This window comes from Protomyctophum parallelum, assembly GCF_964188405.1.
Source record: "Protomyctophum parallelum genome assembly, chromosome: 18".
Classification (NCBI taxonomy): domain Eukaryota; kingdom Metazoa; phylum Chordata; class Actinopteri; order Myctophiformes; family Myctophidae; genus Protomyctophum; species Protomyctophum parallelum.
The window spans coordinates 35,591,189-35,601,634 of NC_139716.1; positions in this window are offsets into that span (position 1 = coordinate 35,591,189).

Below are 10,446 nucleotides of genomic sequence, written 5' to 3' on the forward strand. Positions count from 1 at the left end.
TTTTGATTATTTTTTTTAACCTCGTTTTTCATCATTTTTGACCATGGGCTATAGCCCATACCGTACGGCATACTATAGCACGCCGTTTTTCATCATTTTTGAGGATTTGAAAAAAATGAAGAAAAAAAAACATGGGTTATAGCCCATCGTTTTTTGAATTTTTGGAAAAACAAAATTAACCTCGTTTTTCATCATTTTTGACCATGGGCTATAGCCCATACCATACGGGATACTATAGCACGCCGTTTTTCATCATTTTTGAGGATTTGAAAAAAATGAAAAAAAAAAAAAACATGGGTTATAGCCCATCGTTTTTTGAATTTTTGAAAAAAAAATGTAACCTCGTTTTTCATCATTTTTGCAAGCCGAAATGGCTCAGTTGGGAGAGTGTCAGACTGAAGATCAAAAGGTCCCTGGTTTCTTTCCTGGGTTTCGGCAGTTGAAATGAAATTTGATATTATATATAGAAAACCGTATGACTCTAATGCTCATGTGCCTGAGGGAAAACTGTATGAGTTTATTTGTTTAACAAGTAAAAATAAATTCTGGCTATAAAAGAATAGTCTTGTAGAGCAGTGGTTCCCAAAGTGGCGTCTGGTCCTTGTGGGAGTTCCAGGGGGTCCCCAGCTAAATGATAGTTTGGAACCAATTGGACCCTTACAGGTCCGTAACTCAGAGGGTGTATAAATGGAACCAACACTCTCAGAGTAAAATCAACATTGATTTTACAATGTAAATTGGGCGTCCCAGAGATAGAAATGGCATTCAATGGGGGTCCATAGACTAATGCATGTCAAACTGGTGGGTCCTTAAAATGAATCGGGTTGAGAATCACTGCTAAAGCCGTAATAATATTCTCTGATGGGGTTAGGGTTAGGGTTAGGGTTAGGGTTAGGGTTAGTGGTGCTTTCCACAGACAAGTCAGGCATTGAGGGTCTACGGTCCACCAGCCACTCATGCAAAACGATTACAGCAACATCTTGCAAGCCGAAATAGCTCAGTTGGGAGAGTGTCAGACTGAAGATCAAAAGGTCCCTGGTTCAACCCTGGGTTTCGGCAGTTGAAATGAAATTTGATATTATATATAGAAAACCGTATGACTCTCAGGCTCATGTGCCTGAGGGAAAACTGTATGAGTTTATTTGTTTAACTAGTAAAAATAAATTCTGGCTATAAAAGAATAGTCTTGTAGAGCAGTGGTTCCCAAAGTGGCGTCTGGTCCTTGTGGGAGTTCCAGGGGGTCCCCAGCTAAATGATAGTTTGGAACCAATTGGACCCTTACAGGTCTGTAACTCCAAGGGTGTACAAATGGAACCAACACTCTCAGAGTAAAATCAACATTGATTTTACAATATAAATTGGGCGTCCCAGAGATAGAAATGGCTTTCAATGGGGGTCCATAGACTAATGCATGTCAAACTGGTGGGTCCTTAAAATTAATCGGGTTGAGAATCACTGCTAAAGCCGTAATAATATTCTCTGATGGGGTTAGGGTTAGGGTTAGGGTTAGTGGTGCTTTCCACAGACAAGTCAGGCATTGAGGGTCTACGGTCCACCAGCCACTCATGCAAAACGATTACAGCAACATCTTGCAAGCCGAAATAGCTCAGTTGGGAGAGTGTCAGACTGAAGATCAAAAGGTCCCTGGTTCAATCCTGGGTTTCGGCAGTTGAAATGAAATTTGATATTATATATAGAAAACCGTATGACTCTCAGGCTCGTGTTCCTGAGGGAAAACTGTATGAGTTTATTTGTTTAACTAGTAAAAATAAATTCTGGCTATAAAAGAATAGTCTTGTAGAGCAGTGGTTCCCAAAGTGGCGTCTGGTCCTTGTGGGAGTTCCAGGGGGTCCCCAGCTAAATGATAGTTTGGAACCAATTGGACCCTTACAGGTCTGTAACTCCGAGGGTGTACAAATGGAACCAACACTCTCAGAGTAAAATCAACATTGATTTTACAATATAAATTGGGCGTCCCAGAGATAGAAATGGCTTTCAATGGGGGTCCATAGACTAATGCATGTCAAACTGGTGGGTCCTTAAAATTAATCGGGTTGAGAATCACTGCTAAAGCCGTAATAATATTCTCTGATGGGGTTAGGGTTAGGGTTAGGGTTAGTGGTGCTTTCCACAGACAAGTCAGGCATTGAGGGTCTACGGTCCACCAGCCACTCATGCAAAACGATTACAACAACATCTTGCAAGCCGAAATAGCTCAGTTGGGAGAGTGTCAGACTGAAGATCAAAAGGTCCCTGGTTCAATCCTGGGTTTCGGCAGTTGAAATGAAATTTGATATTATATATAGAAAACCGTATGACTCTCAGGCTCATGTGCCTGAGGGAAAACTGTATGAGTTTATTTGTTTAACTAGTAAAAATAAATTCTGGCTATAAAAGAATAGTCTTGTAGAGCAGTGGTTCCCAAAGTGGCGTCTGGTCCTTGTGGGAGTTCCAGGGGATCCCCAGCTAAATGATAGTTTGGAACCAATTGGACCCTTACAGGTCTGTAACTCCGAGGGTGTACAAATGGAACCAACACTCTCAGAGTAAAATCAACATTGATTTTACAATATAAATTGGGCGTCCCAGAGATAGAAATGGCTTTCAATGGGGGTCCATAGACTAATGCATGTCAAACTGGTGGGTCCTTAAAATTAATCGGGTTGAGAATCACTGCTAAAGCCGTAATAATATTCTCTGATGGGGTTAGGGTTAGGGTTAGGGTTAGGGTTAGTGGTGCTTTCCACAGACAAGTCAGGCATTGAGGGTCTACGGTCCACCAGCCACTCATGCAAAACGATTACAGCAACATCTTGCAAGCCGAAATAGCTCAGTTGGGAGAGTGTCAGACTGAAGATCAAAAGGTCCCTGGTTCAACCCTGGGTTTCGGCAGTTGAAATGAAATTTGATATTATATATAGAAAACCGTATGACTCTCAGGCTCATGTGCCTGAGGGAAAACTGTATGAGTTTATTTGTTTAACAAGTACAAATAAATTCTGGCTATAAAAGAATAGTCTTGTAGAGCAGTGGTTCCCAAAGTGGCGTCTGGTCCTTGTGGGAGTTCCAGGGGGTCCCCAGCTAAATCATAGTTTGGAACCAATTGGACCCTTACAGGTCTGTAACTCCGAGGGTGTACAAATGGAACCAACACTCTCAGAGTAAAATCAACATTGATTTTACAATATAAATTGGGCGTCCCAGAGATAGAAATGGCATTCAATGGGGGTCCATAGACTAATGCATGTCAAACTGGTGGGTCCTTGAAATTAATCGGGTTGAGAATCACTGCTAGAGCCGTAATAATATTCTCTGATGGGGTTAGGGTTAGGGTTAGGGTTAGGGTTAGTGGTGCTTTCCACAGACAAGTCAGGCATTGAGGGTCTACGGTCCACCAGCCACTCATGCAAAACGATTACAGCAACATCTTGCAAGCCGAAATAGCTCAGTTGGGAGAGTGTCAGACTGAAGATCAAAAGGTCCCTGGTTCAATCCTGGGTTTCGGCAGTTGAAAGAAATTTGATATTATATATAGAAAACCGTATGACTCTCAGGCTCATGTGCCTGAGGGAAAACTGTATGAGTTTATTTGTTTAACTAGTAAAAAATAAATTCTGGCTATAAAAGAATAGTCTTGTAGAGCAGTGGTTCCCAAAGTGGCGTCTGGTCCTTGTGGGAGTTCCAGGGGGTCCCCAGCTAAATGATAGTTTGGAACCAATTGGACCCTTACAGGTCTGTAACTCCGAGGGTGTACAAATGGAACCAACACTCTCAGAGTAAAATCAACATTGATTTTACAATATAAATTGGGCGTCCCAGAGATAGAAATGGCTTTCAATGGGGGTCCATAGACTAATGCATGTCAAACTGGTGGGTCCTTAAAATTAATCGGGTTGAGAATCACTGCTAAAGCCGTAATAATATTCTCTGATGGGGTTAGGGTTAGGGTTAGGGTTAGGGTTAGGGTTAGGGTTAGGGTTAGGGTTAGGGTTAGGGTTAGTGGTGCTTTCCACAGACAAGTCAGGCATTGAGGGTCTACGGTCCACCAGCCACTCATGCAAAACGATTAAGGCAACATCTTGCAAGCCGAAATAGCTCAGTTGGGAGAGTGTCAGACTGAAGATCAAAAGGTCCCTGGTTCAACCCTGGGTTTCGGCAGTTGAAATGAAATTTGATATTATATATAGAAAACCGTATGACTCTCAGGCTCATGTGCCTGAGTGAAAACTGTATGAGTTTATTTGTTTAACAAGTAAAAAAAAATTCTGGCTATAAAAGAATAGTCTTGTAGAGCAGTGGTTCCCAAAGTGGCGTCTGGTCCTTGTGGGAGTTCCAGGGGGTCCCCAGCTAAATCATAGTTTGGAACCAATTGGACCCTTACAGGTCTGTAACTCCGAGGGTGTACAAATGGAACCAACACTCTCAGAGTAAAATCAACATTGATTTTACAATATAAATTGGGCGTCCCAGAGATAGAAATGGCATTCAATGGGGGTCCATAGACTAATGCATGTCAAACTGGTGGGTCCTTAAAATGAATCGGGTTGAGAATCACTGCTAAAGCCGTAATAATATTCTCTGATGGGGTTAGCTCAGTTGGGAGAGTGTCAGACTGAAGATCAAAAGGTCCCTGGTTCAATCCTGGGTTTCGGCAGTTGAAATGAAATTTGATATTATATATAGAAAACCGTATGACTCTCAGGCTCATGTGCCTTAGGGAAAACTGTATGACTTTATTTGTTTAACAAGTAAAAATAAATTCAGGTTCAGGTTCCACGGGTTAATAAAGTGTAAATGTGGGGGTCCTTAACAAGAAAAGGTTAGCTCAGTTGGAAGAGCGTTAGACTGAAGATCTAAAAGTCCCTGGTTCAATCCCGGGTTTAGGTAGTTGAAATGAGGTACAGACAACCCTATGACTCTCAGGCTGATTTCACTGCGGGAAATATTGTATGACTTTATTTGTTTAGGAAATAACAATCAATTGACAAATACATTCTGGATGTTGCACTCACAAGCCAAAATAGCTCAGTTGGTAGAGCGTTAGACTGAAGATCTAAAGGTCGGTCCCTGGTTCAATTCAGGATTTAGGCAGTTCAAATGAGGTACAGAAAACCCTTTGCCTGATCTCACTGGGTGAAAAACTTTGAGTTTATTTGATTAAGAAGTAACAAGTCGATGTAAAAATAAATACTGGATGTGACACTTGCAAGCCGTAATAGCTCAGTTGGGAGAGCGTTAGACTGTAGTTCTGAAGGTTCCTGGTTCAAACCTAAGATTCGGCAGTTGAAATGAGGTACAAACAACCATATGACTCTCAAGCTGATTTCACTGGGGGATCAACTGTATGAGTTTATGTTTAAGAACTAACAATACATTGAAAAATACATTCTGGATGCGTCACTTACAAGCTGAAATAGCTCAGTTGGGTAAGCATTAGACTGAAGATATAAAGGTCCCTGGTTCAATCCTGTGTTTAGGCAGTTGAAATGACGTACAGAAAACTGTATATGGTTTTGGAAAACTTAACTTTCAAGACCGATTTACAACAAAACAAACAAAAAAGCAGTGTGAATTGTCTCAAACCAGTAGCTCAGTGTGTTAGAACGCTGCCCCATGATTGGGAGATGGTGAGTTCAAATCTCACTCAAGTCTTTAGTTTCAAGACCAATTTCAGAAGAAGAAAACTAACAAAAAAGCAGTGTGAATTGTCTGGAGCCAGTGGCTCAGTGTGTTAGAATGCTGCCACGTGATCGGGAGATGGTGGGTTCAAACCCTACTTGTCTTTAATTTCAAGACCGATTTCAGAAGAAGAAAACAAACAAAAAAGCTTTGTAGTAGTATCCAGCAGTTAGCTCAGTGTGATGAGAGGCTGTCCTTGGGAGCCACAGGTCCAGGGTTCAAATCCCACATTAGTCATATCTGTGACACTTTGCTTTGCACACTGATTTCCAGAAGGACAACTTTAAAGCAGCCCAGAAATTCACCATGATTGTGTGCCTCAGTGGCCCAGCGGATAAGTCAAATGATATCCGTAGTATACCTAGTAGAAGTGTGCCGGTTCAAACCCGACATACTCCTAGTAGGCGGTGATGGTTCAAATCACTGACAACTAGAGTAGGAGTGGCCCAGTGGATAAATCAGTTAATATCCGTAGAATTCCTAGTAGGAAGGTGCTGGTTCAAATCACCAACACCTAGAGTAGGCGTGTGTGTGTGTGTGTGTGTGTGTGTGTGTGTGTGTGTGTGTGTGTGTGTGTGTGTGTGTGTGTGTGTGTGTGTGTGTGTGTGTGTGTGTGTGTGTGTGTGTGTGTGTGTGTGTGTGTGTGTGTCAGTTAATATCCGTAGAATTCCTAGTAGGAAGGTGCTGGTTCAAATCACCAACACCTAGAGTAGGTGTGTTCCAGTGGACTAATCAGATGATATCTGTAGAATTCCTAGTAGGAAGGTGCTGGTTCAAATCACCAACACCTAGAGTAGGCGTCTCCCAGTGGATTAATCAGACCACGGGTCAGGTAGGATGAGAGTAGAGTTCATGTAGGGGTCAGGTAGGACAAGAGCAGGGTGTTAAGGTAGGAGGACAGTAGGCGGTGTTCAGTCAGGGGGAGTGTAGGGCCCCCCGAGAGTAGGCAGGTGGAGAGTAGGAAAGGGGAGGGGCCAGGCAGGGGGAGAGTAGGAAGGGGAGGGGCCAGGCAGGGGGAGGGGCCAGGCAGGGAGGGGCCAGGCAGGGGGAGAGTAGGAAGGGGAAGGGCCAGGAAGGGGGAGAGTAGGAAGGGGAAGGGCCAGGCAGGGGGAGAGTAGGAAGGGGAGGGGCCAGGCAGGGGGGCGGCCAGTCAGGGGGAGGGGAGAGTAGGAAGGGGAGGGGCCAGGGAGGGGAGAGTAGGAAGGGGAGGGGCCAGGGAGGGGAGAGTAGGAAGGGGAGGGGAGAGTAGGAAGGGGAGGGGCCAGGCAGGGGGAGGGGAGAGTAGGAAGGGGAGGGGTCAGGCAGGGGGAGGGGAGAGTAGGAAGGGGAGGGGCCAGGCAGGGGGAGGGGAGAGTAGGAAGGGGAGGGGCCAGGCAGGGGGAGGGGAGAGTAGGAAGGGGAGGGGCCAGGCAGGGCGGCTGCTCTTCCTGATTTTTATTTTAAATTTAGAAAATTAAAAAAAAAATCAGAAAGACTCTCCCCCTGCCTGGCCCCTCCACCTCCTACTCTCCCCCTGCCTGGCCCCTCCCCTTCCTACTCTCCCCTCCCCCTGCCTGGCCCTCCCCCTGCCTGGCCCCTCCCCCTCCTACTCTCCCCTCCCCCTGCCTGGCCCCTCCCCTTCCTACTCTCCCCTCCCCCTGCCTGGCCCCTCCCCTTCCTACTCTCCCCCTGCCTGGCCCCTCCCCTTCCTACTCTCCCCCTGCCTGGCCCCTCCCCCTGCCTGGCCCCTCCCTACTCTCCCCCTGCCTGGCCCCTCCCCTTCCTACTCCCCCCCTTTCCTTGCCCCTCCCCTTCCTACTCTCCCCCTGCCTGGCCCCTCCCCCTGCCTGGCCACTCCCCCTTTCCTACTCTCCACCTGCCTACTCTCGGGGGGGCCTACACCCCCCTTAACTGAACGCCGCCTACTGTCCTCCTACCTTAACACCCTGCTCTCGTCCTACCTGACCCCTACTCGCCTCCTACCTGACCTCTACTCTCATCCTACCTGACCCGTGGTCTGATTAATCCACTGGGACACGCCTACTCTAGGTGTTGGTGATTTGAACCAGCACCTTCCTACTTGGAATTCTACGGATATTAACTGATTTATACACACACACACACACACACACACACACACACACACACACACACACACACACACACACACACACACACACACACACACACACACACACACACACACACACACACACACACACACACACACACACACACACACACACACACACACACACACACACACACACACACACACACACACACACACACACACACCACTGGGACACGCCTACTCTAGGTGTTGGTGATTTGAACCAGCACCTTCCTACTAGGAATTCTACGGATATTAACTGATTTATCCACTGGGCCACTCCTACTCTAGTTGTCAGTGATTTGAACCATCACCGCCTACTAGGAGTATGTCGGGTTTGAACCGGCACACTTCTACTAGGTATACTACGGATATCATTTGACTTATCCGCTGGGCCACTGAGGCACACAATCATGGTGAATTTCTGGGCTGCTTTAAAGTTGTCCTTCTGGAAATCAGTGTGCAAAGCAAAGTGTCACAGATATGACTAATGTGGGATTTGAACCCTGGACCTGTGGCTCCCAAGGACAGCCTCTCATCACACTGAGCTAACTGCTGGATACTACTACAAAGCTTTTTTGTTTGTTTTCTTCTTCTGAAATCGGTCTTGAAATTAAAGACAAGTAGGGTTTGAACCCACCATCTCCCGATCACATGGCAGCATTCTAACACACTGAGCCACTGGCTCCAGACAATTCACACTGCTTTTTTGTTAGTTTTCTTCTTCTGAAATTGGTCTTGAAACTAAAGACTTGAGTGAGATTTGAACTCACCATCTCCCAATCATGGTGCAGCGTTCTAACACACTGAGCTACTGGTTCGAGACAATTCACACTGCTTTTTTGTTTGTTTTGTTGTAAATCGGTCTTGAAAGTTAAGTTTTCCAAAACCATATACAGTTTTCTGTACGTCATTTCAACTGCCTAAACACAGGATTGAACCAGGGACCTTTATATCTTCAGTCTAATGCTTACCCAACTGAGCTATTTCAGCTTGTAAGTGACGCATCCAGAATGTATTTTTCAATGTATTGTTAGTTCTTAAACATAAACTCATACAGTTGATCCACCAGTGAAATCAGCTTGAGAGTCATACGGTTGTTTGTACCTCATTTCAACTGCCGAATCTTAGGTTTGAACCAGGAACCTTCAGAACTACAGTCTAACGCTCTCCCAACTGAGCTATTACGGCTTGCAAGTGTCACATCCAGTATTTATTTTTACATCGACTTGTTACTTCTTAATCAAATAAACTCAAAGTTTTTCACCCAGTGAGATCAGGCAAAGGGTTTTCTGTACCTCATTTGAACTGCCTAAATCCTGAATTGAACCAGGGACCGACCTTTAGATCTTCAGTCTAACGCTCTACCAACTGAGCTATTTTGGCTTGTGAGTGCAACATCCAGAATGTATTTGTCAATTGATTGTTATTTCCTAAACAAATAAAGTCATACAATATTTCCCGCAGTGAAATCAGCCTGAGAGTCATAGGGTTGTCTGTACCTCATTTCAACTACCTAAACCCAGGATTGAACCAGGGACTTTTAGATCTTCAGTCTAACGCTCTCCCAACTGAGCTAACCTTTTCTTGTTAAGGACCCCCACATTTACACTTTATTAACCCGTGGAACCTGAACCTGAATTTATTTTTACTTGTTAAACAAATAAAGTCATACAGTTTTCCCTCAGGCACATGAGCCTGAGAGTCATACGGTTTTCTATATATAATATCAAATTTCATTTCAACTGCCGAAACCCAGGATTGAACCAGGGACCTTTTGATCTTCAGTCTGACACTCTCCCAACTGAGCTATTTCGGCTTGCAAGATGTTGCTGTAATCGTTTTGCATGAGTGGCTGGTGGACCGTAGACCCTCAATGCCTGACTTGTCTGTGGAAAGCACCACTAACCCTAACCCTAACCCTAACCCCATCAGAGAATATTATTACGGCTCTAGCAGTGATTCTCAACCCGATTAATTTCAAGGACCCACCAGTTTGACATGCATTAGTCTATGGACCCCCATTGAATGCCATTTCTATCTCTGGGACGCCCAATTGATATTGTAAAATCAATGTTGATTTTACTCTGAGAGTGTTGGTTCCATTTGTACACTCTCGGAGTTACAGACCTGTAAGGGTCCAATTGGTTCCAAACTATCATTTAGCTGGGGACCCCCTGGAACTCCCACAAGGACCAGACGCCACTTTGGGAACCACTGCTCTACAAGACTATTCTTTTATAGCCAGAATTTATTTTTACTTGTTAAACAAATAAACTCATACAGTTTTCCCTCAGGCACATGAGCCTGAGAGTCATACGGTTTTCTATATATAATATCAAATTTCATTTCAACTGCCGAAACCCAGGATTGAACCAGGGACCTTTTGATCTTCAGTCTGAGACTCTCCCAACTGAGCTATTTCGGCTTGCAAGATGTTGCTGTAATCGTTTTGCATGAGTGGCTGGTGGACCGTAGACCCTCAATGCCTGACTTGTCTGTGGAAAGCACCACTAACCCTAACCCTAACCCTAACCCCATCAGAGAATATTATTACGGCTCTAGCAGTGATTCTCAACCCGATTAATTTCAAGGACCCACCAGTTTGACATGCATTAGTCTATGGACCCCCATTGAATGCCATTTCTATCTCTGGGACGCCCAATTTATATTGT